The sequence below is a fragment of the Enhydra lutris genome, unplaced genomic scaffold (assembly GCF_002288905.1).
Source record: "Enhydra lutris kenyoni isolate GAN:26980312 unplaced genomic scaffold, ASM228890v2 scaffoldscaffold5, whole genome shotgun sequence".
NCBI classification, from domain to species: Eukaryota; Metazoa; Chordata; class Mammalia; order Carnivora; family Mustelidae; genus Enhydra; species Enhydra lutris.
The window spans coordinates 29,963,405-29,969,070 of record NW_019154089.1 but is presented as its reverse complement, the minus strand read 5'-3'; positions in this window follow the sequence as shown (position 1 = coordinate 29,969,070).

Here is a 5,666-nt window from a genome sequence, read left to right as displayed (position 1 = left end):
AACTTGTTCAAAATTGAATTCCTGATCTCCTTTTTCACTTCCACCTCAAACCTGCTTTATCCACAGTCTTTCTCTTAGCAGTTGATAGCATTTACATCCTTTCATATGCTCAAGCACAAAGTATGGAGTCATGCTTGAATACTTTGTCTTTCACATCCCTCAACCAGGCTGTCAGGAAATACTATGGACTTGGCCTTCAAAATGTATGCAGAATTCAACCACTTATCACCTCTACTGCTGCCAGTCTAGCTACTATCATCGTTAGCTTGGGTTAGTTCAGGAACCTTCGAACATATCTCCTATGTCTGCCTGCCTTGGGGGCTTTGCTGCATGCTGTTCTCTCTGTCTGGAATGCCAGTTCTTCAGATATCAGCATGGCAGTCTCCTTTAGGTCTTTGCTCATAGGCCACCTTCTCAATGGAGCCTCCCCTGACCACACTAGTTACATATTACATATTATACATTAACTCACCTATTAAATTTATCTTTTATTCATAGTCTTCACACAACAATGGCAGTTGCCCATAATAAGGCTGTGCAGGATATGTACACCTTTCCTAAACTTACCTTGACTCATTGATGGGATGCCATGCTCACTTGAACAATGGATAGTGGGCCTGAGCTTAGGTTCCTCTTACCTTCCAGACCATAGCCCCAGGATTATGGAGACACCAGATCCCTTGGATGCTTTGAATGGGGGTCACCTGATAAGGATGGTAAGGTGGGGAATCCATGTTCTGAGCACTATTTGTCTCCTGCTTCATTGGCTAGCTTTGAACAAATGCCTTGACTTCTCAGGCCTTACTTTTCTAGCTTAAGAATTTCCTTTTTTGGCAAGTGTGAACTTTGCAAGCCTAAATTTTCCTTCTGTTCTTATGTTGATAAACTAATTAAAAATACAGCTTATCAAAATGTACAGCATAGCAGATACAAGTATAGACTCAGGCTGCTTGGGTTCTAATTCTGGCACTGTATATAAGTTGTTTATAAGTTGTGTGACATTAACATCATCCCTTCTGTCTCAATTTTTCCATCTATGAATAAACACAATAACAAGGCCTCATTGTTATTTCCAGAGATAGATTACCTTATTTTGGGTTTCAGGTTTGGGAGTGGAGGGATATGGGTGGAGACATTGAGGGGAAATCCCAACAAAAATTTCTTTCCTGACCAAAATGGTTGTGCCTGTGGGAAAGTGAAAACAGCAACCGTCATCCATTGACTAGATGAATTAGTTTGGTATTGACTAATTGGTGGACCCTGCTCAGTAAATGCTGTTTGAAAAAAATAAATGAATGAATGTATCTGGAAAATAATACTGTACATGCATCCTAGAACCCTGTGTGAATTTGAATTCGATATCCAGGTAGAAGAGCAATTTGAATTTATATAGCCCTTTTCTACTAAGTATATCAAAGTACATACAGTCAGTTCTGGTTTATATATGTGTGGTTAGCTATGGTAGATTTTTGATGTCCTGCTGTCTTTGCAATGCATGTCAATTTGGTTTTGGGCTACCTCTCTTTGTTCTTAGGTTGGAAGTAACAGGGAGGGCACCATAAGGCAATGCAAACTCATTTTAGTTGCAGTTTAGAAATAATGGTGAAGATAAATTGGGGTATGGAAATGTAAACTGAGTGTTCCAAAGCTGAATGAAAATGAGTTTTGCATTATCTGTTCATTTACATTGTTTACATAGCACTTCCCTTCCCACAGTGTGAATAATTACTGTGGGGAAGTGGAAAGAACATGGGATTTAGACTGGGATACATCTAGGTTTGAGTCTAAGTTCCTTTACTTTATAGCTATGTGCCCTTAGCAAGTCCATTAACTTCCCTAAACCTCAGTTTTCTTATCTTTAAGTATAGGTGTTATGGACTGACATTCAAGATTGAAGCTCTAACCATGACTTTATTTGGAGACAGGGCCTTTAAGGAGGTAATTAAGGTTAAATGAAGTCATAAGGGTGGGGATTTTATTCAACATGGCTGGCGTCCTTATAAGAAAAGGAAGAGACACTGGGTGTGCATGCATAGAGGAAAGGACATGTGAGGAATTTTACGTGGGTCATGTGTCAGGTAAAACTGCAGAAGGCAGCTGTTTGCAAGTCAAGGAGAGAGGCCTCATCAGACACTAACCCTGCTGACACTTTGATTCTGGACTTAAAGCCTCCGGAACAGAACTTACTCTAGAAGTAAGAAGGTAAATTTCTGTTGTTTAAGCCACCAAATCTGTTTTATTCTCTTCTGGCAACCTGAGCAAACTAATACAATAGGTAATAATGCTGGTGCTGGTGCTGCTGGTGATGATTGTGATAAGAGTCACAATAATACTATCACCCTCAGAGGAAACATACTACAGAGATTTAGAGTGAAGTTTTGAAGTCAGAATTAACTAGGCTCATCATAGCTCTGCTACTTACTGGCTCTGTTATTAGATTTTTAACCTATCTGAACCTAAAATGTATAGCATCAACCTCAGAATGATGTCATGGGACACCATTGAATAAGTTATTGTGTATAAAATGTTTAGTTCATTGCTTGTGTATGCCACGAAACAGGATATGTGCTTCATACATATTAGTATTTAAAAATAACACCTGTACAACTTATTTTATAGTTTTGTGAGGACGAAGTAAAACATTGCACATGAAGGTGCTGTGTAGAATTAAGTAATTTTATTGTTAAAGATGTGACAATTTTGGACATTTGTAAACATTATTCATTTAACAAATACTTAATGTGTTTATATTATATGTAAACTCTAATTTATAAAGTTTAATTCTGTGGTATTTCCCTTCAAGTTTCTCGGATGAGTCCAAGTGTTTTTGAATAGTTAGGTGGCTGTGCTGTTGGTCAGAGGTACAGCAATCTCCGAACCATATTCTTTGATGGGCTTCTAGCAGGCAAAAAGTTAAAATTGCATTCTATTGATCTCCATGACCCAGAGATGGAAAGGGTTGGTTGTTAATGAAGCACAGTCATTATTCCAGGTAGAGAATTCTTCAAGAATAAAAATTAATAACAGAAGGAAGTTCAGATCTATAAGCCCTTAATAGCGTATGTTTAAGTTTCAGGTTGCTTGATGCTTTTAGTCATGCCTGGGTTTATTTAAATTTAAAAAATACTGGTCTTGATTTTTTTGTTAAGATATTCTTAGGAATTTTACCTTTTAAGTTTCTATGTAAGTGGGATCTTTCCTTAATAGGAAATATTCGAATGGATTTTTGCTGACATATAGTAAAGCTATTAATTTTTATTTATTTATCTTTTATCTTACTCCATGTTGAGCTCCCTTGTTAGCTTAAATAGTTTTTTTTAGCTGATTCCTTTGGATTTTCTAGGGAGATAATTATAATTGTAAATAATTTTGTCTTTTCCTTTTTAATATTTATTTAACATTTCTTTTTCTTGTCCTACTGCATTGGTTAAAGCCTCCAGAACAAATCTCAATGGTTTGACGTGTTTGCTTATTCCTAATTTCAATAGAGGTATCCTTAGTCTTTCATCATTATATATGTTTGCTGTTACTATATGATATGTATTTTAAATACCATGTTAAGAAAGTTTCCTTCAGTTTCTAGCTTAATAACAATTCATAATTTGATTTGTCTGTTCTCTTTGGTTGAGGTCACTAGTTTCATTTATTCAGACTAGGGCCATCTTCCTATTCCCCCTGGACCCATAAGTCAAGGCCTAGGAGGGAGCTGGTGGAGAGTGTTGAATCTTAAGCAACCACAATGCCTCATTGTATAGATTCTTCTAAGTTAGGCCAACTACAGGAACTTGAACGAAACTGGTTAAATAAATCACTGAAAAAAATGAATACTAATTTTTTTGAATTGTCAAACCAAACCCAAATGTTATTTTTTAATTGAATGAGAGTCAAAGAAAAGGTCTTTTTTTTTTTTTTAAAGTCCCTAGGAAATTTGTTCAGAGCAGTCCCAAAGCTACATATTTTTTGAGTACTGTTGAAATGGAACAAAGGGAGAACTTCAAATGTCTCTAAATTCAGTCTGCCAGGACAAATGGTTCATCCACGCAAAGTTCCTGGTTTAACAGGAGGCATACTACTGGAGTTGGGGTGGCCAGACTTTGGAAGTGGCAGCAAAATTCTAGCTCTTGCTTCTGATATTGCAGTATTACTCCAGCCTCACCCCAGGACTTTAACAGAATATGAACCTTGGTCAATCTGGTATTAGGAATCCAGTCCAAGGCATCACTTCCCAGGGTATATACTTGAGGAGGGATAAGTAGACTGTATATATATATATATATGTAATTCGTCTGTAACCACCACCCTACCTGCCATCATAATGATGAAGCAAAAGGCATTAGCTACTTTTCTATGTAGGTGTAGGTGTAGGAGTAGCTGTTTTCCTATGAAAAAGTAAAATAGGCAAAATACTTCTTTAGTTCTTCAGTTTTGCATCTCTGTCCCCTTCCATGTTTTCAGGAAGGGTCAGGTCTTATTTGCCTTTGCAGTATTAAATGGTCGCACCATGTAAAATCTTAATATTTCAGGGAAAAGTTCTTTGACTGCTGTCCTACCCCAATTTAGGTCAATTTGAATCTTCTGGTCACCTTATTTTCCCATCGGAAGTGAAATTATTTTCCATATTTTTGTCTATTTCTTGGTTTAATATCTGTCTTCACAACTAGAGGTTAAGCTCCATGAGGGCAGTTATTTGGAATGTGACTTGCTCATAGTATGTTTCCAGTAAGTATTGAATAGACGGTTGGGCAGGTGGCCTGGAGAACCACAGTGAGAGAACTCTGATATTGTTTTTGCTGTAGTCGTGGTTGCCAGACTTTTTGAATATGACCATAACCTGCTCTCTGTCTTTTTAAATAATCCTCAGTTTATGATGTTCCCCCACGACTATCATAGTAATCCTACTAGAAGTACTTTTGGGTTACATGCCTTGTAATTAATCTTCAGTGCCAAATGTTGAGGTCAGTTGGTCTAACAGATGAAATGCAATTCTTAGAAAAATAAAACAAAAACAAAACTCAATTCAAGCTCCATCCACAGTTTGGCTTCATTCTCACATCTCACTGTTTTCCTGAGGGAAGAACATACTTTGTATTTCCTGCTCCTCAGCCTTTGCCCAAGTTATTTCTCTCTAAAAACCTCTGTTTTCTCAGCTATGTAATGCTAAACCTCATTCCAGACCCAGTTTAAACCTCACCTTCTCCAGAAACTCTTCACTTACGGCTCAGTTCCTCCCTCTTTCCAAAAAGTCCCCTTAGCACTTACATTCTGATGCTCTTACTTAGTACGTAGCCCTGATGATGTTGAATTTAGCTCTGTCAGAGACTGTGTTCCCTGAGAAGCAGACTCGGGTGGAGTTGAGTGAGGCAGGATGTCTGTTAGGCGTGCCCTTTGGACTAACATCTATAGCAGGGAGATTCAGGAGTGGGCAGTGGGAGAAACAGACCTTACTAGAACCCCACTGATGAGGGGAGCTGTGGCCAGTCAGAGCTGCTTGGCATTGACTAAAATGGCCCAGCTCTTACATTCATATGGTAATCAGTCCCTGGATGTGGCCACCTTGGGCTGGGAGTGATCTATGACAAGGCAGTTTTTTAGAGTTGTTCTAATCCCTGGAGTGGCAGCCGCTAAATGCTCTTTGCAGATAGCACTCCCAGCAGGTGGGACAAATT